This window comes from Corapipo altera, unplaced genomic scaffold (genome assembly GCF_003945725.1).
Source record: "Corapipo altera isolate COAL_440 unplaced genomic scaffold, ASM394572v1 165, whole genome shotgun sequence".
In the NCBI taxonomy this organism is placed as follows: domain Eukaryota; kingdom Metazoa; phylum Chordata; class Aves; order Passeriformes; family Pipridae; genus Corapipo; species Corapipo altera.
In genome coordinates this window covers 1,731,134-1,754,925 of record NW_020884954.1, presented here as the reverse complement: position 1 = coordinate 1,754,925, position 23,792 = coordinate 1,731,134, and the positions used below count along the sequence as shown (strand labels likewise).

The 23,792-nt window shown below is 40.7% G+C and overlaps 2 long non-coding RNA genes across 2 annotated transcripts; one reads left to right on the top strand and one right to left on the bottom strand.

The window, feature by feature from the left end:
• Window positions 1-291: 291 nt before the first annotated feature.
• Window positions 292-17,256, bottom strand: LOC113956750. The gene is made up of 4 exons (XR_003530942.1): window positions 17,015-17,256; window positions 5,835-5,935; window positions 4,190-4,291; window positions 292-467 (listed from the first exon to the last, which is right to left on the bottom strand). It is a non-coding gene; the product is annotated as an uncharacterized LOC113956750 (long non-coding RNA).
• Window positions 884-3,778, top strand: LOC113956751. Its single transcript, XR_003530943.1, has 3 exons — window positions 884-1,070; window positions 2,377-2,490; window positions 3,572-3,778. It is a non-coding gene; the product is annotated as an uncharacterized LOC113956751 (long non-coding RNA).
• Window positions 17,257-23,792: the final 6,536 nt, after the last annotated feature.

Below are 23,792 nucleotides of genomic sequence, written 5' to 3'. Positions count from 1 at the left end.
GTGCTCCAGGAGCTGAGACCAACACAACTCAGAGAGTCTCTGGGCTGGTGCTGAAGAAAGTAACTTAACCTCTTACTCTTGCCTGTCTCTGTTCAAAGTGGAGACAGTACAAAGAAAGACACGCAGCTGGTTTAAGAAATGTTCAGAGGGAGTGAGTTTTTGTGGTAAACCCCATTCCCCAGATGCTATTATCTTTTTCTTCAAAAAAAATCCCACCATTTCCCCTCAGCAATGTTCCTCTATTGCTGTTTCTGGTGTGTTGTTCCTTTGTAAAGATTTTCTTTCTTTTTTCTATTATTTTTTTTTTATTTCTCTTTAATCTTCCCAGAATAAGGACTTTATAATCTTATAATCAGCACAGATGTGAAAGCACTCAAATTGAGAATAAGAGAAGCTGAAACCAAGTCTTCAGTGATTACTACAAGGCTTCTCTCAAGAGGAGACTCAGCTACCACCACCTGGGGACCCTGAAAAGAAAACAGAGACACCTGAATTCAACCAGGATGTTCCCTGTCCAAGCTATGAGACCCATACACCCCAAATCTCCTGACCAGGTGACAACACCAGGCACACAACACAGGGCAAGCTGTTCACAGGTAGCCCACAAACTGTCCAAGGACACCAAAGGGAGAAGGCACTGCACAAAGCAATTGCAGATGCAGTTTCTCAGGACTCCTTCCTCCCCATCTCCCACCCCCTTTGGAGCCATGTGGCACAACAGCACTGTGTGAAGTATTTGACAATGAAAAAGGTATCTCAGACCAGAGAGAGAGAGACCTTAAACTGGGCTTAGCTTAGGTAGCTATTTCTAATCTTAAAGGCCATATGAGCAAAGTGTCAAATTTTCTTTTGTTTTTGCTGAAGACAGAGAGAAAAACATGAATCACAAGACTCGAACATGTAACTTTTTAAAAGCTTTAAGAGGAAGGAAGTCAGCCACTAAATGAACACCAAACCCTACGATAATTACATGAAGGGGACTGGAGTAGTATGAAAATGTGAACTGCCTTCTTGAGAGCTGCAACACTGATTATACAGGAGATGCTGTTAGAAGGACTAATGTGTTAAAGGTTAGTCTTCCTTTTGAATAGCAGCAGGTTGCTGGGTACAAAGACAAAGGAGCTTTTAAGGGGCACTCTGGAACTCTTACAGGGCTGAGCTTTGCTCAAGAGCAACAGGGATTCATGCAACAGGGAGTCCTCCAGGCTAACAAAAGTATTCAAATGACAGTTTTAAAGTTTAGACTTGCAGATGGTTTCATTAGTTGCTCAGGGAGCAAGGTACACAGTAGATGCTAAAAGGCTATCTGTACTAGAACTGCAAAAGAAAATCTCTTGATCCTTCTTTTGGTTGGGCAAATGTGCATCTTTTCCATACTCTGCATCTCTGCAGCAATAAGTGGAAAGGGTAATTAAGTAGTAGTTAGGAATCTGCTGAGTGTTGCATGTCCTTAATGTGCTTTAAGGAAATTCTAGCATTACAGATGCATGGCATTCCTATTACTTGATAATTGCATTTTAAAGTTTGGCATTTTAATTACGCTAATATGCATGGGGTTATATTTTAAATTTAGTACCTTATTTTATGGACCAAGTGCTGTAAGTTCTTGCCCCTGAAGTAGTAAGATGTCATGGAAATCTGCACTGTAACATCCTGTCACTTTATCCTTATAGTCTAATTAAATGCTGACATCGTTTAAATGAGTTAAATTGAGTATATTGGGTTTGTGTGTGTCTTGCCAATTCAAAGCAAATTTAAATTAAGAGCCTTTATGAGAGTTTCATACTCCTTCTGGCATGTTGCATTATTATATCGTAATAGATGTAATTTGGAAGATTATATCACTCCTTAATTCATTCTCCCAGTTGTTTAGGAGACAAATTTGGGCTCATCAGTTTGGGTTGAATGTTTTGTTGCCTGTTTTAGCTGTGTAAGTAACCAAGTAACTCTCGCAGAATCACTTTTAAAATTCAAACACAGACAATGCAGGATGCTGGGGGAGGGCTGTGTTTTTAAAATGCACTGGTGATCCAAATACCAATTCAATTCTTGAAACACCTGTCTTAAAGTAACATGTCAACAAGCCTCTTTTCAGAACAGAGGTGCTTCATGTTCTCTAGAGAATCACAGCACTCTTAGTTTTCTCAAATCTGGCAGACAAAATGATGAGCTGTTTTAAAAGCTTAGGCTAAAAAGGAATTATAAGAGAAATTCTTAGAACTGATTATCCTTCTTAAAATGGCTTGCATACACACAGACCCTGGCTCTAGGCTGTACTCTATTATCTATGTGTAAAGTCTGTTCTGTGGCTGAAAAATAAATAGGGACAATCAGTTATGTCCTGTCTATTTTAATTCTGCAATTGCATCAAAACAGGTGGACAAATGAGGATGATTTGGCTACAAGACTGTGGCACCACTCCAGTGAATCAAGAACCTTTAAAGGAGACAGAAAGTGCAAGAGAAGAGGAACTCACCCTTCTGTATCTTTGTAAGAAAAGCAAAATACTATAATTGTTAAGTAGTTTTAATAATACTAAAAAAAAAAAAAAGTGATTAGGCCATCTGGGTAGGAAGTAGTTGAAAGAAATTAAATGGAAGAAATTAAATAGAAGTTGAAGAAATTAAATAGAAAGTGAGGACAGTGAAAACCAGAAAGGACTGTGAATAGAAAAAACACCATTCATCAAACTGATCAAAGAATCAGAATACGAGAAAAAAATACAGTAAAGCTATCCTGAGTGAAAGCAGATTTTGAAGTTTCAGGTGCATTTTTGCTAACTGATCATCAGCTCTCAAGACCACTTAGCATCTGTGTATGAAATTCTGTTAGGTTGATTAAGAGATCCCACTGATGCTTAAAACAGTTTGTATTTATTTACCTGTAACTTTTATCTCTCAATATGTTTACTCTTGCCCCTTTTTCATGGGTAAGGTTAGTGAAAAGAGATAAAACTAAGAGAGTGCACCACGGTGGAGATGGATACAAGGTAAAGATGCAGTCCAGCATAGCCAGGGCTTCCAATCCAACACATATCTTAGAAGGTGTGAAACATAACCAGCAGTCTAAAAACTATGGCTACTGGGGACTGATGTCCTTGGTTTTGGGGGCAGAGGGAGACAGCAAAGGGTAGAAATGCAGAAGACTGCAGAGAGACACCTGACAGCTCTGAGTAAATCAAAGGGGAGATGCTGGTGTGCACACAAATAGGCTGGAAACACCTGCTCCATGAATCAGCTTGAAAGGTTTCACACCTGATAGATTCTATTAAATTCTGTTTGCAATTGCTTGTCCACAAGAGGAGTGTTTAAGCAAATGAAGGCAAATCAGCTGCTGGCATCAAGTCAGTGTCTGCCATTCAGCTATCATCTCTTCATTTCTTATCCTTTTTACTGATCTGACTCATGTCACTGGAATTAGAGGAACTAAGGGGAGAAAAAATAAAATTTACCTCAAAGTATTTGCATTTTTACAAATTTCCCTTTGTATTTACAGCATGTTTGCTGTTCTTCACACTAATCCCCAGTGCCTCCATCATCACTCTCTAAGTAATGTCCTCCTACCATCTCAGCATTTAATAGTGGAGGGGGAGAATGCAGAACCAGGAGTGATTGTGCATCTTCATCACAGGATTTCTCACCAAAAACCTTTAAAGAGGAGACTGAGAACAAGAACATTTAGGACCATAAATTTATATTACTTTTCCTCACCCACAATGAAGAAACTGAAAATAAAAACTAAGATAGTTTTACAGAGACAGTTCTGATCTTTGCCTTTCACCTGCACAGAACAGAGCCACTCACCTCCTGCCTGCTCTCAGTGAGGAGACACCAGCATCTGATTCCCTGAAAGAGCTGACACCTTGCTCCCAGCACAACAAATCAGCCTGGACAGTCAAGAGACACTTTCACTCTGTGGATTTGAAACTAATTAATCCTAGTGACCAGGTTTTACCTGTTAGCCTTTTCCCACTGGGCAGGAACCAGTTCAAACACAGACCAGCCTATGTGCTTGTGAAAAAATACTGCATATACTCTTGCCACTCATACATATTAGGCAGGGACAAAGTGGTACAAATTAAAATGCCCAAGTCACACTTAATTGTAATGTTTCCTGGGTTTTGAGTACTCAGCAAACGTCCTTAACCAATATGTAATGTTAAACACTACAAATGGTGTGCTAAAAACACCTGCATCCTAAATTCCTGGGAGAATGCAGTCTGGACCCCACTGGTGGTTGCCATTTGTGCAGGGGGTCTAAGCTCCCATCCACTTTTTGGGTCACTTTATCCCTGGGGATACAAAGAACATGCCTCTACACATGAATGATGGCAAGAGATGCACTGCTTGCCATGTGGGGCTAGAAAAAAACCTTTCTCTGTTTTCCTTCTCCTCCACAGCCACTCAGGACCGGCTGTACTGTGGCTTTCTGGGGGTCAAGTTGAAATTGCATTCCCTTTCAGACTCCATGAGCAGTGAAAATGTTCCCTGTCTGTGTGTACCAACATTCATGCATCTTGCTTAATGCAGCTATTAAATTAAAAGATCCTGCTGGTTCTAATTGGTCTTCCTGAGTCAAAGTGTTTATCCATTCCACTTAAGGTAAAGCTCCATAGAGAGTCTATTTATAAATGTTACCAACGTGGTTAATGCTTCTGACCTTTGATGGTGAGCGAGTCTAATGGTTGTGCAACACAGGAGCAACATTTTTTTGTTACTATTCTGGATGTTCTTGTTCGGGAACAGTCTGATGGCCTCTATTTCCCTCTTTCTCTGTTTTTTAAAGTCTGCCAAATAAAAGGAATTATTTGCTCCGAGCGCAGACGGCCTGAGTTTTGCAGCAGCAAATATGGAGCAATAATCCATAGAACAGTGCACACATCAGCTTCTCAGAATCCACCCCACCAAAATGCACCAACCTTGTGCCAAGGTTTTTTCCTGTATTAGAGCCAGAACGAACATGAGGGGAGGACGAGGCACCTGCCTGTGTGTTCATGGGGTAAAGTATCTCCAGTTGTATCTTTCTCATATGAGTGATGCAATGACCTCCTGGGCTCTGACTTAGGGCAGCTGAGGGGAAATTAAGGAGGACCGACAAAAAATACTTAAATAAGGCAATTGCTTAAATTATAAAAGAGGATTGGGTCTACTTTAAAGAAATTTGAAAAATCTGTTAAATTATTTCATTATGTTTTCATTAACCCTTGTATTTCTTTTAATTCACTGCTTTAGCAGCTGCATGCTCCCACCCAGACAGTCCTAGGAAGCCACCTGTGGGGAGGCTGCCTGAGCCATAGGAGCAGCACCTCAGGACAAATGGAGATACTGTACCAGCTACATTCCTGTATAGCTGAGTTCTTTGTTCCTCAGATTTTTTTTCAGTAAACAGCAGGCTAGAAGAAGCTAATCAATGTTAAACCCCAGTTCCTAATCCAGGCATGGGATGAGGAGCAAGGGAGCACAGGGCTGGTGAACAGCAGGTATTGCAGGTGAGGGAAGCAGATGGGGCAGGATGCCAGAAAACTGAGTTCCTGGTTTCCTACTTTCCTGAATTGCTGGTTTCAGATTTTTTTTTTTTCTGTTTTAGCCGTGTAGGAATTAGATTTAAACCTTTGGTTTGCATTGCAGAAGAGGGAATCTGTGATGAAAGAAGTATTGGCAGTGTTCCTTCATCCTTTTTTGAGCTGTTGGAATGAAGCAGGCTATGCCTTCCTAATTGTAAAGTTCTCAGCAAAAAAAAAAAAAAAAAGAAAAAAGCAGGATTCCCAGCATGCATTCTGGTCTGGGAAAAGGCCAGAGACAGGAGTACCATGCCAACCCAATGTCATCACTTACTGGCAATCTGCCACAGCAGAAACTGCACGGTTGACAACTGTTTGGTGACACCAGCAGTTTGTATTTTCTTGCTGAAATGATGCTCATCTCCCGTATTGAACCTTTAGGAAAACATAACAAACCCAACCTTAATAATTTTCCATGTGAGGGGATGGGGAAAAAAAAATAAAAATTGTTTGTCTGTATAATCTTGATATCCCTCCCAGATTGCTCCTGGGATCCTGAGGAGAAGAATAAGAGAACCCCATTGTATAGATAAGAAAACCAATGTATGGATAAGGTAAGGATCACACCCCAGAGAAGCATTGAAGATGCCACTCCTGCCGAGCAATTTCTGTGTGAAATCCAGATGTGTAGTTTAAATTTTCAAGGGCCTAGGATACCATAAGCATCTTCATGCACTACTGGAGTCATGCAGCTGTCTTATCTCCCAGCTAGGGAATTCTGTCTGACGGGAATGCTCTGCTGCTCGCTGTCTCAGCGTTGGTGTTTCAGTCCAGACTGGGAATGACTTTTGAACCGATCCCTACTTGTGGTGCTTTGGTTCACGTTAGGGACTGATCACAGCACACACACACATGCACACACATGCAGTGGCCTTGGAGTGAATCTCTCCCGAAAGGTGAGGGCTGGGTGTGCATCTGATCCAGCTACTCACGGGCTCTCTGCAGACCAGAGCCAGTCCAGAGGAAAACCTCTCAAGCTGTGTGGCTTCTGTCTCTTCTGCACCAACAGTTTTGCTCTGCAAACCTACTCCTCTAGGGCTGCAATTTGCTGAGAGACCCTAAAATAGAACTGCATGGCAGCTGCAGGGATCTCCAAGCTAAAAACAAATGTTTAGAAGTGGTGGGAGACTCTTACTGTCCTGAATACCTGTGATCCTCAACCCCAAGTGTGTTCACAGCTCCCTCCCTAGAGCCACAAGGACTCCTCCCCTTGAAGAACTAGGGGTTTGAGGAGCTGAAATATGTCCTGAGTGCATAGCCAGGAGAATTATGTGATAGATAAGTGGTAAAGACACCTCCCTGAGGAGAGGCTCTGCCCTCCTCTGCCTGGAGGCAACTTGCAATGCTTCAACGCAGCAGGAGATATCAACTTCCCTGGCACTGGGAACCAAACCCAGGATTCCCCAGTACTGGCACCCACAGACCACTTCCTGAGATGCTGCTCAGGTGAAACAACTCCAATTGAAATAAATCCATAAGCAGATACCACACCAGGGCCTTGTTTCCTGGGGTCACAAACTGCACGGTTGGACTCTCCTGCATCACATCTGAAACGTGTCCCCAGGTTGGTTTTGGGGCGTGTACCCCGCCCCTTATGCACTGTGCAGGCAGTTTCAGCACCCTCTTGGGGTTTCTGAAAGAATTTGAGGAATTTGGAAGCAGCTGCCTGAAATTTAAGTGTAGTAATGCTCAGCATAACTACTCTCAGACTCACTGGTGGATCTGGGCCAATGTGATGGGTCCAGAGCCAGAGCCAAGAAAACAGGAGTGGGACTCAGTCAAAATGTGCAAAACAAATGCCTGAATTACATTCTTAGATACATAAGTCACAGACCAAGGTGGGTGCAACGGAAACACACTGCCTACCTTTCATTTGCACAGAACAATCCAAAAGGAGGGGTGTTTTTAAGAAGCCAGACTATAATTTCCTTGCTCCTGTTGTTTGTTGCCACCACACCCACGGCCTTTAATCCAGTGTTGATTTGAGTCAATAAGAGATTGTGCATGTCAGAGTGCAGATGGTGATCATTATTATTGATACCCTGCTTGCAATGTGTAGCCTCCAAGGACACTTCTGTCCAATGACTTAACCTTCTTCAGTTGTGAATTACATTCTAGGAATTTAATTCATCTGCAAGGCTGCATACACACAGAGTGACAAACTCCACATCCCCCAGCACTGGGACTGAGAGAGCAATGAGGGTGATGTGTTAATGTATTGTCCCTTGGAGGACTTCCTGAACAAAGAAAAAGAAAAAAAAAAAAGAAGATAATAGAATCACAGAAAAAGGAGTAGTTGACAATATTCCTTCACAGTCCTAGCCAGACAACATCTGTTCAAATTAGATTTTGTGAATTTGATACTATCTGAACAGCAGGTCTGGTCCATAAGCCACCAGTAATTCTTTTCTCTTCCTTCTCCCTTTTCTAATGAAATAATCACGTCTAAAACAGATTCCTTGGAAAGAAACATGTGCAAATGGCTCTTTTTATGCCAAATAGAGCTTTATTAACATCAGTAAAATCAACAGGGGTATAAGGGATTGCTCATTAAAAGGTGAAATCTCTACATTCTGCCCTTCCAAGAACTGAAGTATTTTAAAGACAAACATATTTCTGATTTATCTTTTCTCCCTGGTGACAAGCTGCTATTGGACACCTTATTTAATAGCTTCACAGGAGCTCCCTGCAAAGAAGAGTGAGACAATTTATCTCATCTGAAAATGGATTTTCTCTGAGTGGGAAAATCCTTGGCATAAGGATTATCATTCTGAAACAAGCTTAAACTGTCATATCCATCCAAACAGGTTTGGTTTGGGGTTTTTTGGCCAGAATGCTTAGAAATAGAATGGGAAGGGATACTCTACAATTTAAGCCTCCCTGAGAACTGTAGTGTTTCTTCTTTTTTTCTTACTAAAGAATGGAAATTTAAAGCCAGAAGAGAATCTGTATATTTAATTTGACTACTAAAATTAAAAAAATGCAACTTTCAATGTCCTGTGTAGAAGACTTCCTGCAGGAAGAAAACCCTATAAAATCTTATGCATGAGTATTTGAATCAGAAATGCTGGCACATTTATCTAACCACTGTATAATGCACTGTGTTCACAGTCATGCAAGAATAAAAGAACAGTTACACCAGGGCAGATCAAAGATCCACCCCCTCAGCATGCAGTTTCTGAGAGCATCAAGTAGGGGGTATCTGCAGATAACACACAGAGTAACACTTCTCCTGTATTGTCTTTGGAAAATCAGCAAATCAAGGGCAATTAAAATCATTCATGAACTTCATCAGATGCTTCTAATGAAATTAAATTAAGCCATGACCTGGCTGTTTGCATGCCAGGAGCAGAAAAATAAGGGCCAAAATTAGTCATTGCTGGTCCATTTGGTCACATCTAAAACTATTTCAATGGGTGAAATCATTTACAGGTTTTTTTCTTTAGCTAATAATTACACTTCACACGCAGTAAATTATTTGCTTAATGTTCAGCTACAAGTTAGAAAGCTTCTGGGACATCTGTAATCTTAGATCAACTTTTAAAGGCAAGGATAGTTTCTTTTAACAGGTTTGAGAGGAATTATTTTCCCTTCTGGGCTAATCCAAACAGCAAATCAATACCACAGAGTTGTGTTATGCCTCCTTTTGCTGCAGAACAGCAAGCTGTTGATGATTTGTTTTTAGTAAATGACTTATTATGTTACTAGAGAAGTCGTGTATTGTCTGTCTCTGGAATCACTATGCCTTTAGGATTTTTCTCCTTTACTGCAGTACAGTGGCTGTTGAAGCTAGTGATTAGAAGAAAGTTTGTTTTGTGGAAAAAATTCTGAAAATTTACACATGATTTCATATATATGGCATCTTGGTCATGTTAGGATCAAAAATAGTCCCCCACAGCTACTGATGAGAGTTCTCAGCCTTTTTAATGCTATTCAGTTATTCATTTTTTATGCTAAGCAAGGAATGTCATATAACAATAAAAATTAAGCTGCTTACAGGAAATGTGCAATAATCCATCCTCAGTCAAGAGAGCTCATGAAAATTGGGATTCATCAAATTCTGCTGATATAGGAGGCTAACTGCATGCAGAACACATTTATGTAACGTTCTGGCAACAGACAAATATACAGCCTTTCTTTTAATTAGAAAATCTGTCTCTCCCTGTTTCATTCTGTGAGGCATAAACCTGAATAAAATGTAGCTGCATGCTGCATGTGCTGACTTATAAGTTCATTAAACAGATGTACGTAGAAAGACCATTTTGGTTGGCAATAAAGACCCCTGTGCTGAAACCCACTCAAACTGGGGATCCCCAACCAGGCACATGCTGAGAAGGACAAAGCAATCTGACCTCTTGTTCTGCTGGTCACTGTACAAACAATGCCCCAGAAAAAGAGGCGTGTTCTTTAAGGGGATTTCAGACCTGTGGGCGTAAAGTCAAGGATGTGGCAACAGCAAGCACAACGACAGCACTGCAGGTGAAAAGCTGGAGAGGGAGTGGCAGAGCCATCCTTTGGAAACACAGAGTGAAGGGGAAGGTTTCCCTGCGACCACCACCTGTGTTGGGAGTCGGTGATGAAAGGGGAAGCAGCAGCTGGATTGACCCCAGAGCCAAAAAATGAAGCGCAGGGTCTGTGCAAAAACATTTGGCTGTTTAAGCTGCGACTGCTGAGGGGGCACAAAGTGGCTGCCCCTCCACTTGTGCCCACTGCACTGCTGCAGCTGGCTGGCAGGAAGAAACAGGGGAGCTGGACTGAGGTGGCTCTTAGGGTCTGGCTGTTCTCTCCCTTTTCCTGCTTGTCTGCATTTAACTATCCTCCCCTCCCTTCCCTGCCAGTTTTATTTCTTGGCTCTCTCCTTAATACATCAAGATTATTTTCCATTCAGCTGCACTGAAAAGGTAGGATATTTATAATGCTCAGGCTCAGGTGGGGATGAAAGAGTAAATGAAGCTGGAGGCCGTCTGCACAACAACCTGAGGGTTTCTATTATAGATCTTATTGTTAGGAACAATGTGGAGAAACTCTTTTTGCCCTTAATGAAAAGGAAAAAACTAAAAAAAAAAAAGAAAATAAGTTGGAGGTATATTACACTTTAAATTTGAAGCAAGTAGACTAGGAAAAAAAGGACCATTTAAGCAAATGATAAAGAACAAACAAAAATGGGGTTTGTTGTTCTGTCATCCATGGCAAATCAAGCCCCACTCTTTCTTATGCATAAAGACCCTAGGAAAAAAGACACTTATTAAAAGATAAGTTATTGTACAAAAAGAATTGACCAAATTACCATCAGAGCACAAGCAGAGACTACAGTGGCAAGTTGGGCTGGGCCAGAGCTGGTCACCAGGGTTGGTCATGGCCATCCCTGGCCCAGAAGTCAGCCCTTGGGTCAGGGCTGGGCCCAAGGGTCCATCTTAAAAAGCAATTTACCTCTTCTTGCAACCTCCTCCCACCCCTGTGAACGTGCTTTGGTTTTCACGGTGCCTGCCTGGAGGAACCACGGACCAGAAGGTCTTTCCTTTCCACCCCTGGGCCAGCACGGCCTCAGGGAGAGCAGCCAAGGGATTGATGGCTGGGGAGCAGCATTCCAGCACACACCATGCCAGACCAGCAATTCAAAGTCAAATCTAACTCTTTTTACTGCTCCTCACTCTACTCTTTTTATTTCCATCAAGAACATCCACTGGAGGATGTTCAAGCTTGGGCTTGAAGCTGCCTTTGCCAATCTTCTGCCAGGATGGGAGCTGCTGCTTTGGCATGACTGGTGAGGGCAGGGACACGGAATTGGTGACAGGGGAGGTAAAAGTGGAAGGTGCAGGCTGCAACAAAGCCATTCCTGGAGCTGTGGCAGGGACCTGCCTGCTTGGTGGTGCCCAGATAAATTAGGGTTGGCGACACCTGGTTCAGCTGACTTCCAGTAAAGAAGCAGTAAAATATAGCCAGTGTATTAAGAGCAATGATATAAGGTGTTTTTTAGACTGGCATAATTAAATATTCCTTAGACATTGCACTGGTTTAGCTGTATTAGCAAAAAAACTAAAAGCCAACACCTTTAACTGACCGACAGAACTAATCCATACACAAACTCCTTTGAAATTCTTCTAAATTTTGGTTAGCCATACACCTTATGGTATTGGCACAGGAAATGTTGCTGAACTATGGAAAGATTTCCGTGTATTTCCTTCCCAGTGACACACACAGTACATTACAAATACATTTGCAGAACAGAGGAAGGAAACTGATGTAGACAATAGTAACCATATATTCAAATGAAAATTTGAATTTTTTTTTTTTTAGTTGCTTTAAGCAGCCTTAGATAGCAACCTAGTATTCACCAGGTAAGCCCTAACCTGCAGTGTTGTCTTGTTTGAACATTAGGTGCTTTTATAAATTCATATATCAGAGTGCTTTTAGGAAATACATCTTGGTTTCTATGTTTCCAATATCAAGGAAGAGCTGAAAATCTCACTTCTCATAACATTAATTTTAAGTGGCTCTTGTTAGGAGGCAAGTCTCCTAAACCTGCCAAACAAAATATTCGAGATTCTCGACTACACAAAACATTTTCCCAATTTCCTTCTTTACTGACTGAGATAATTTTTGTGTAGCAACAGAATAGTGCCACAGACACTATGGCATCATGCCACGTGCTAAAAGAGTGCCCATGGTCTCTCACAACACTTAAGCACAACACCTGCAGATTTGGGGATGTAAAACCTCCAAAAGCAACACATTTCATCTGAGGTGAAAAACCTTAAATTCTGGAAGGTGCAAGCTGAGCAATGCCCGCCTCAGATGAAACTGGAATCAGTTTTTGAATGCAGATTCCTTAAGTGTAGCTCAGTTAAGCGTGAACTGTGCAGATACTCAGGCTGCAGACTCAGAGGAGGAGCCGAGCACGGTGGTGATTTGTGCCATTTTCACATCACGTCTCCACAGATTAGCAGGGAGCCAGCAAAAAAAAAAGATCTTTGCAGAGAGAAAAGCAACTTTCACTTGATTAAAATGTTAATGACCTCCTGAGAGTTCTTTGGTTTATTTTCTTCTTGCCCCGAGTTTTTATCACGCCAAAATGTTCAGTAATCTAGCGTGTTTCAAATATTTGGCCTATATATTTCCGTATTTCTGCTAGAAAAGACGCAACATAAACAGAACATAAATAAAAAAGAGCCCTTCTACACAATTTAATACCGTTTTCTTACAGAAACACAGTTATTATATCTCACAAAGGGGGAAAAAAAATATTTCAAACGGACTGTAAAGAATTCAAGGCATCTCTCAGTGCCTCAGATTCTCTTCTGGCTCTGTAACTCCCTAGTCGGACTCCTAAGAAAATGCTGGATTCCAACATCCTGTGGAGTCCTCAGGTTCATTTGATATTAATCCCTTACAATGGTATTACAACTCTTAACCTCAGTGTATTCACTTAGAGAGGTTTTGCACCTACAATTCAAATTTTGCATTATAGAATTGAAAATTTCTCAGCAGTGTTCTTACCAGCTAAAAGCCCTATTAAAGCCAGGAAAGGAACTTTTCTCGTGTGTGTGTGTGTGTGTGTCAGGGCTTGGTTCACACAAATCTCAGGAAGAAGAAAAGCTCATTAAAGAATGTTGTGTCAAGGAAGGTGCTACAAAACTGTATTTCGGGTTTCTCGTGACAGATGGGAAGGTTCTGATGCTGAGCTATCAGGCCAGAAATCAAGATCTGAGATGGGTTTTAAGCTCAGCCAGACTGCTTTATGATTTTGTGGCAGCTAGTATTTTTTCTATGTCTTTTTTTTCTTTTTTGCTGCCACGCTGTCCCTCTCTGTCTCCCGGTGAGAAAAACAGATTTGATACTTCCTTTTCGTGTTTCCAAATTGTTTTTCTTTTAGAAGTGCTTTATAAAGAGGGTAGTTTCTGGTTAGCACATCTCCTCACATGTTTCACCAAGTGTATTTTCGTTACGTGGGCTATAAAACTATGGGGCAAACTCTGTCTTTTAAGAGAGTCCTTGACACCAGAGCTTGTTAACTGATCCATTGAGGAATAAGAAGTGGAATGTTACCTAAAGTAGCCTTGCTGAAGCTACAAAACACCTCCCAGTTGGCTGATTATACAGGTGACTCTTGTTCCACATGTGAAACTGTTACATGCTACAGAAACAGGAAAAAATGTGAAGTCACATCCCTAAAGAGGAATGTATGGAAAACAGGGCACTTCCCTCCTCTGCTAACTGAAAGAGAAACTAAAATTTTAAGTTACTTCAAAACCAGATGCAGTTTTGTTCCAGCTCTTTTGAAAACCTCGAGAGGAAGAGTTGTAACTTTTCACTTTGGCAATACCGTGTAAAAATAACTTCTGGCTTTTCTTTGGCATCAAACTGTTTACCAAGTTTAATTTGAGCTGACATAACACTTAATTGCTCCAAGAGCTCCAATTTTAGGAGGCAAATCTACCATTTCTAGGGTAGATTTCTGTAATGGATTTCTACCATTCCATTCGCACATCAGCATTTGGCCTAAAACTGATTTAGCTGCTCTATTAGTAATTCTGAAGCAAAACTAATCAATCACTGGGACACAGGACCAAGGAAAGCTACACATTAATGTCTTGCTATTTTTCTTCAAGATAGAGTATTTATATTCAAATATAAATCACAAGTTTGACGAAGGAATTACAACGTAAGATGTTATGGCCTGAGTCACACTGGAGATAAAATACAATTATACTGCTCCATTTGATGTTTCCCTCTCAAAGCTTCTGTTAGCTCAATCTTTCACAAAAGACAATGCCATGCCAATACAAATTAAGAATATCCATGTCAGGGGAATACTGTAGAAGATAAGAAAGCCACTGTTTTCATTTCACTAGCTAGTGGAAGGCAAGCACCAGAAAGTATGATTTTTAAACTACATGGCAACCTGTTGAAAAACATGAAAACCCTCTGGCAGGTGTGAAGGAATACATTGCCTGTCTGCAGCATAATAGCACTGGAGACACACTCTGAGGATTTCAAAGTAAATGTCATGCCAAGGGATTTTAAATTTCAAAATAAAAAACAAATATAGTAACTCAGGGAGATAAATTCATCACGGTAGCTTCAGAACAACCAGATCAATGCATTCAGAAGGCACGTGGTACAGTGCTTAGTTATTTACTGCTGTGACTTCAGAATACAGAGTGTCTCTGACGATGGCAGCTGCCAACAGCATCAGCAGAAGTGTTTATAGGCACTCAGGATGCTTAAGAGGGAAATTTAGTTGCTCTTTACCTCTGGCACAGTACTACAAACATTATTCTTGAATACCTCTTCAGGAAGCAACATTCCAACTTGGTGGTCAGATTTAGAACAGAAAATGTCTCTGCATCTCAGTGTGAGTGAGGGCCACAAACTGCCAGGCCAGATCTGTAATGACTGCCATTAAATCCACCCTGCCATTTACCCCTCCACTGCATTTTCTCTGTTATTTAGGGCAATCTACCATAAACCCTAGTCATTAAAAAAGCTGCGTTTAGTGTTAGGACAAGGATGTCCCACGATGTGGTTCAAAGTCTAAGCACCCACACATTTAAGATATTTATTAAAAAGTTTATTCAAGACCTGTGGGACTGTTCCTTTACACCCTGGTGCCAGTGAAAGGCAGCGCTATCTCAGCTAGTTAATCTGCTGGTTAGGACTTTGTGCTGAAGGATTTTGTTTTTACAGGAGTTAAAACATTTCATTTAACATTTTGGTGTTTAACTCTGGGGTTCGAGTTCTTCTCCTGGGGAAGAAATTTAACTGATGACATGGTACTTATTAGTATGTGTTGAAAAGTTGCTAGCAGGGAGGCCAAGATAATTTCACAAATCAATGCCTGATACGTGTGAGCACTGTATTTCCTGAGGTTTTATGGTTGTAGAGCGGGAAAAACTATTTATAATGCTGTCCAGGAGGTGGCAGGAGAAGTTAACCAAAGCTTCAGTGGTCCCTTCGTGTCAAACTGCAAGGCAGGAACAGGAACTGCCCCCCAATAATTCGCAGGTCCATTAAGAGCTGGGGAGCACAAGAGTCACCACAAGGAAAGGTGATAAAGTCTGGATCACTCATGGGTCACTGAAAAATCAAAAAGTCTCCCTCTGAATTTCTTGACTGTGTGTGTTTCATGCGTTTACAGACACAATCCATTTTTTAGGGAAATCCAATTTGCAACAGTGTTCCAGCACTGCAATTAATACCTGGAGCACAATTTCGTTTTTATTCCAGTCTCGTTTCAGCTTCATTCTACAGAAAGTAATTTTGCAACATTCCGTTTACCAGAAAGCCAACAATTTGAAGAAATCCAGTGGCAAAAAAAAAAAAAAAAGAGAATGAGAAGGAAAAAAAACCCAACCCCAAAACAGTGACCCAACTGAAAACCATCCGTCACTGATGTTCACACTTTGTAGCTGGAACACTGGAATACCAAGTATTTTTATTGAGAAACCTCATTAGTACTTTCATATTTAGCCATGTTGTAACAACAACAAGAAAGCCCAGGCCACAACACTAGACTTTGTACAGAAAAAGTCAGTCCCTAATTTGAGTTAAAAATAAAAAGAATGAGTAATGCAAAAATCAGCCTCTGCCCATATTTCCTAGAATTTGTGCTTTGTTCATCCTCTTTTAATTATTTCAAACTCTATTTGTCACTCAGTACATTTTCCTATTCTTTCACAACCACTGTGCACAGGAAAAAGGATCAGTGTCTCAGGAATTATAGATTGGTTAGGCAGCAGCCATTAATTAAAATCAAAGTTTTCTGGCTTTGTAGCAATTATTAAATGGTGTTCACTTCATTTCCCCCCAGCAGAAAAAACAACAAATTTAGAGAAATTATTCATATTTAGCCAAAATACCAGCCTCGAGAAAAAAAATGCGCAGAATAATGTCTTTCATAAATTATTAATTCACGCAGATGGTCAGCCTGGGATGAGAATGCCTGATACTGTTACTTACTCAGATGTTTAAGTGATAATTTTTTGTTTCTAGGAGCACAACTACTACAGTATGAAAGTTACAGCTGAAGAGGCATGAAGCAAACAAGTTCTCTTTTGTTTTATGCAGCACAGAAAACGCAGTGAGTAGTTTAGGAACATAAAAACATTAGCAAGTATCAATCTTCGACCAGAGCAGATCAAACCATGCCACAGGCAGCCTGTGACAGAGCTTTACTGCTGATTCATGTGTGCTCTGGTAGCAGAAAACTTCTTAGATGATGTTGTCTTAGTAATTAGGGGCTTCCACCCAGGTTAACCAGTGGAGAATTAGTCTGCAGCAGGTTTTCTCAAACTTTCCCCTCAGCTTTTCAGCTTGGGGAGGTGAAAAATTAAAATAAAATAAAGGCATTTTCTGCAGAAACGTGAAGTTTTGTGGGGAAGATATCAGGACTTTTCTGGATTCTCTGGGTTGTCTCTGGAGTAGTTTATGGAACTTGCCAAATCACCCACTCACCTGTTAAATGAACAGTCACATCTGTCATTGCAGAATGGCTAAAAGATGGAATGCAGTGTTAGAGACCACACCCATATATGTGTCTGCAGGGTCAGTTTTCTCCATAAGGCAACAGAAAGTAGGTAAAATGCATCTTGAAAACAGCAAGGCAGCAGCGGGCACAACAGCCCCTGAAATCAGACTTTATGTCATTCAATGTTGACAATTCGTCAGGGGACGCAGGAGAAAAGACCTGCAGGGTCAAGGTCATCATCTGTGCACACGAGGGTGGGGGCACAGGGTGTCACAAGGTCATGAAGGCAGGAGACACAGCTCTAACCAAAGCACAGCACCCAGACATCTTCCCCGGCCCTCAGCTCTGCCTCACAGCCGGAGAGGAAACTCAGTGCTGAGCACATGTGAGAGGGAAAAAAACAAAAACAGAGGTAGGGAAGCCAGAGATGGTGGCAAATCTGACAGGCAGAGCATGAAGTGCAACTTTCCTAGCTCACCCCCACCCTTGGATCATGGGATACTCCCCAGCATTTTATTGCATCGTTTGTACTTTGCTTCTAATCACATGGATTTACCGAGGATCCTTAGGAAGGTGAGGGCTCAGCCTCGTGCTTTGGTCTCCTAAGGACACTGGTAGGCTAAATTCAGTTCCAAAGGGAAGGGAGGTCATGAGGTATTCAATTTATTTATTTATTTTTTTTTTTCAAAAACAGAACAAAAGTGTTGCCTTTGTAAGATTTTCTTCGCTTTTATCAGAATTGAGTACTAAAGGGTAAACTGCTTTGATTTGCCATTAACTTTAAAAGCACCCAATTTTGGTACTCCACCACAGCAGAGAGGCTATAAATTAGTCTGTGTTCAGCAGAGGAGTGATGGCCTCATCTGAAGTTCTCCCAGCTCCTCTGTTCATTAGAGACCTCTCCTTGGATGGGAACAGAACAAACTCTTATCAACCTCAGCTAATTTCCCTCTTAGACAGGGTAACAAAGCTGTGCAGCTACAAGAGAAGATAACTTTGTATCTGGATGTTAAGAAGAAGTGGTGGCGTCCGGAGTCACATTCCTGTTAGGAGTGGGAACTGAGTGGCAGGTCTGAAATGGTATATTTAAAACAAAAACAACCAATCAACCAACCAACCAAAAAACCAACAAAAAACCTCCCCAAACCAACCAAAAACAAACAAACAAAAACCCCCACAACAAAACAAACAAACCAACCCAAAATCACTTAAAATATAGTTATCAGTGATTTGTTTTCTAAACGGAAGGGAAAGGAAGAAATTTTCTGTAGAGACCTGAATGAAGTGGAACAGTGTCCTTACTGTGGAAACCAACCACCCTACCGAGGGCTTCAAATGCAAAAAGATGCAAGAGAAACTGAGAAATAGTTGGGGTGAGGGGGTAAGAAGCTTCAAAAAACAGCACAAAACTTCATAATTCCTCCAAATGACAAGCACAGGGCGTTGTGTTTGGGCAAGGATGAGCAAGTGCACTAAACAGGGTGGGAAAGTGGTCAGGAAACAACTTTACTGACCTGGGATTAGAGCAGATTATCTAATAAAACCAAACAAAATAACTCCCAAACCAAACCAAACCAAACCAAACAAACCCTGGGATATAGATACGGAAAGTTTAATAGCCTCATACAGTAATTCTTCTGTTTTATTCTGAACTGATAAAGCCTGTGCTGGAATATGTAGTTTTCAGCATTTCACTGTTAAAAAACAGCGGAGGTGTCTTAAAGAAGAGGTTTGACAATTATAACAGGCATAGAAAAAATTAATTCTGAAGAACAATTGTCACCTTTCCTTACTTCTCTTCTTATGGACAGCTTATTTAGTGTATTAAGTCTCCAGATACAGAAGGTTTTTGCCACACTGAGGCATTCTGGGAACAAAGAACAAGAAAAGTGTGGATCCCTTATGCTGGGTCAGAAACATATTAGACATCTAAGATAATATAGGTAAGGGTCTGTTGCAAACTTCCCTTGTAAAATGGAGATGAACTTCAGAGACAATAGTTAAAATTCTGCTATTAAAAGACATTAGCTTCCTCTATGAAGAATGGAGAGCAAATGTAAGTAATAAAATGATCAGAAGCACTTGAATGTAATAGAAATTTAGCTTTGGGCATTCACTAAGAAAACCAGGTTTTCTGTTAAGATAATGCAGGCTTAGGTATAATTTTGAAAGGTAAGCATAGCATGGACCTTAGAGAAAAACTGATCATAAAAATGGTTCTGTTTTAAGATTATAACACAAGAGATCATAGAATCAAGCTTATGATTACAAAAAGGCAAATGGAGAAAGTCAGGGATTTCACCTGGACTGAAAACTCCAACAGCTAAATGGGAACTTAACCAAGTGCACCCTGAGGTTGGGGGTCAGTGGTGTTTCCCCATCTTCATATAGACTTAATACAGGACTAAACAAGCTTACCTCCTAAAAGTGGATTAAGATAGAAGAAATAAGGATAGAGCTACAAAGGTCAGCAAAGGGACTAATCAACAGGGAGAGCTTGAAGTGTGGGCACAACACAGAAATTGCTGGAAGTGGAGTCAGAAGCAAATTAATAGAAATAACACATGGTTCAGTAGGCATATACTGGGGAAAAACATAAAAGAATAGAAGTTATTTTATCATGTAGTAGAGGAGTAAGTTCCAGATAAAAATTTACACACTCGTATTCTAAGGCTGCAATAATATTCTGCCTCCATTTTCAATAAAGTAATTTTGAATGGAGGTCAAGTAATCAGCAAGATGAGGAGTCATTACACGTAATAGAGAAGCATATTGCCAAAATTTACCCCAACACAGTCACATCAGAAGAGCTGAGTCCTTTCTTCCCCAAAATGCTGACAGATTGTATCCTTGAAGTACAGGTCCTGTGAGAAGGGTTTTAGAGGTCAGTTAGATGAGGGTTTTTTTTGCTTTAAAAGATGTCAAACTTAGGCAGCTGAAGATTAACAAAGACCACAATAATACCTGTACATTAAAGGGACAGTAATATTCAAGAGCTATTAAAAAGTCTTGGAGGAGATAATTAGAAACAGATATAAACAAGAAAAAGGGAAAAAATGCAGCCTGCATTCACCAGAGGTGTCTTTGATAAGCAACTTCTATTTTATTAAGATAGCAGTTTTACCAGCAAAGCAGTTCTTTCAATCCAAAATGTTCTGAGCCCATTTGATCTGGTCTAACATGCACAACATGTATAAAAGATACATTTTCCCCACGTTTTATTAAAAGAAAAAAATTGTGGAGCAGTTAAGATCCGGGTAAGGGAAAAACAATATTACAATTTGCTGACAGGGAAACTGTTTGGTGGGGGTAAGTACAGGAGTTTAACTCCACAAACATGGGTACTAAGTATTTAATTAAAGGTGGTGGGACAAAAATGCAAGTTTATCAAAGTGTAAGAATGGAGTGGTTGTACACTGGCAAATGCAAAATGGTCTGAGGAAACTTGAGGAGTGATGTAAGTGAAATGAAATAGAATATGAAACAAAGATCATTCATTTAGCATTTGATCAGAATATTTCCTACAAATCCACGCTCATGGATCAAAATAAGCCAAGAGGGAGGAAGCCTTACAGAATGATGGATCCCCCAGTGATGTATCACTGTGAAAGGACAAATATGACATATCAGGCTACATTTTCCACAGAAATAGGAAAGTATGAAACACTGTTCAGCTCTTCACTACAGATACAAACCACCTGAACCACGAGCAGATTAATCCAAAGCAAAACATGGCTGTAAACCACTTGGACCCCTGGCACTATAATCAGAAAAACTGTACAACAGAGTGATTCACTAGGCTTCCTAAGATGAAATGGTTACTGCCTATCCTGATGAAGTAAAACCACCAGGGAAGTGGGAAATTCACTGAACCTAAGGAACAACATCACCCAATTAGTTTCAGCAGGCCCTTAATTAATTTTGACCAGAAATTTTAAAACGGTCGAAACACAAGGAAAGTGATATTCTGGTGCGGGTGTTTGTCAAAAGCATCCAGGACAGGAAATCACAGTAGTATGGTTCAGAAAAGAGATAAATGAATTCTCATGGCAGAAAAAAAAAAAATCTCTTTATCTAAGTACTCTTTTAGGGTACATTATTGGAATAAGAAGCTGTGCACTTTTGTACTTAGAGCAGCCAGCATAGTTGTGAAAGGTTCTCTGAGTGACTCCAAGTTTTATAGGTTAATTTTGATTTGGGAGTTGGGTCAATATTCTGTTCAGGGTTGTTTTTCTTCTCTTCTCCATCTTAAATATGATTCACTTATTGCTAACATGTGCTGTGTCTGACTAGCAGGAGGAAACATTTCTGCCTGTGAAGCACAGGATAAAAAAAAAAATACAGCTGGCTTGTGTATACACTTGAAAAAAAAAATGCTCTTGCTGTTTTTACTCCTTTAGAAGTGTTGGGCAGCTTGTACTATTAATGCCATATCATTCTTTGAAGGCAGATTCTGATATCTGTGCCAGGAGAAGAAACAACTTTCATCTTTTAAAAGAATTAGTTGCTGGTGTAAGAGGTCATTACAACATTTTCCTGTGAATCATGAGCTGGATAATAAAGCCAACAGTCTAACAAGACTTCGCATCCCACTATTGCCCTGGGACTCTGAAGAATGCACATTGAAAAACTCAAATGCAAATTATCTGTGACTGCACTCCCCACAACTGCCATTGTTAAAAGCAAACAGTCAATAAAATTCCAGAGATAGATAGAAATGGTTATCAGATTAAGGAGAGTGACGCACGAAAAATAAAAAGAAACTGACTGGATAGCCCACTTTTTTCAATTATATTTTTATATAACTGGATGTGATCAAAAATATTTGTATCACTTTACCTTCACAGCCTGAGAAGTCACAGTGGAGCTGCCTTGGGCCCTAGAAATTGTGTGCTAGAAGGTTTACCCATTCATGCAAGCATTCAACTACACAATGTCATATCCATCTACAGCCTGCCCTCCAGACAAAAATTCTGAGGTATCACCACGTGACAAAAATGACAGATCCCAGCAGAAGACAAAGCCCAGTCCAGGGCTGAAGCTGTGGTAAAATGTATTTGTGAGGCACAAGGTCAACTGTTAATTATTGCACGTTTGGGAGGTGACATAACTAAGATAATCGAGAAGTCATCAAAATAATAAGCACCAAAAATAATAAGCATCAAACCTGATTTTTTTTTTGAAAAAAGTAAATGTACAAACAGCACTCACCCCCTCACACCCCCATGTTTTCTTTGTGTTCTCAACATACAGATATAGATACTGGTTGAAGTCAGCAATGTTGATTAAACACGGGAACAGGTTGCCCAGAGATAAGGAGGGATTTTCGACACCGAAGATATTCCCAACCCACCTGGTCAAGACTCTGAGTGATTTGAGCACACCTCAAATTTAGATGCAGCCCAGTCAGCAGGAAGCCTGGAGTTGTGCCCAGACATTATTACTGTCACTCAGCAATGTCATTTGAGGAAGATCCCTGCCAAGGGGTCCACCAGGGATGCCTCCTGCTCTGCTGCACTGTGGGATGACACCTCCACCTCTGAGTGTCTGCAAGGACTGCTTTTCTTTCCCTGACATCACCAGGAACTCTCACATCTCTTTCCCCCCTCACACCCTGCAAATTAACCTGTGTTTGTGACTTTATGGCAGGTGCCACAATACCTTAATCCAAAATGTTAAGGAGATGACCAAAATCACCAAGGCTGCCTGGTAAAAAAAAACAACTCATAAATGTGGCCATGTATATGCTGTAGAAAAATCCTGGATAGGAGTCACAGGCAAGGTCAGCCTATCCTTCTTTCTTCTGATAATGATTTGTTGTATCAAGGGTAAACCTACACCACACAAGGGTATTTTTTTCTTGGCAAAATGCTTTACATGTGAGCCATTAGGAACAGAATCACCACAGTGGAAAATAGGAGCATCAGTTGGTGTTCCTCTGTGGAAAAAAAAAAAAAATTTCAATTTAAGTTCAACCTTGTCTTCTGCTTTCAAAACTACTTTTTAATGTTGATAATATTTAAGATATTTTTTAGCAATTTTCTTCACTTAGAGGGAAAATTATCAGATTACTAAATATCCTACATTACCGTGGCAAACCTTTCCAAAAATCCTTAGCAATTAATTGGCAATTTTTAAAAAAGTCTACATCCCAGGCAGCAGCAGCTTCTGAAGTCAAAGCCCAAGCTGATATATTTGGAGTACAAGGAGGAAGACCAGAACCTTGCTTGGATGGGCTGGTTGAGTAGTGTGATCCATTGTTCCCCTAATAACCCAGGACTGATGTTTTAAACAAAGTGGGTTTGTGCCAGATAAGGGTGCGATAAGAGGCTGATAATAAGCAGATCCTGAGGAGGTGGGGTAATGCTTTTAATTATCCCAATCTCCTTCCTTCCAGTAAGGCACAACTGCATTGGACAGTGTAAAACTCCCCTGCAGGAGAGGTATCAGGGCATTCCCACACAAGCCTGAAGGAATATAACTCTTGACCAACCTGACTGCCTTCTGTGTTAAGACAGCTGCCTGGATGGATGAGGGAAGAGCAGTAGATGTTGTTTACCTGGACTTCAGTGAGACTCTCAACAATATCTCTCACAATATCCTCAAAATTCAGGAAGTGTGGCCTGGGTGAGTGGACAGTGAGGTGGATTGAGAACTGCTTGAACAGGAGATCCCAAAGTGTCATGGCCAGTGACACTGGTCAAGTTACAGGAGACCTGTCACTAGTGGTGTTCCCCAAGGTTCAATACTGGGCCCAGTATTGTT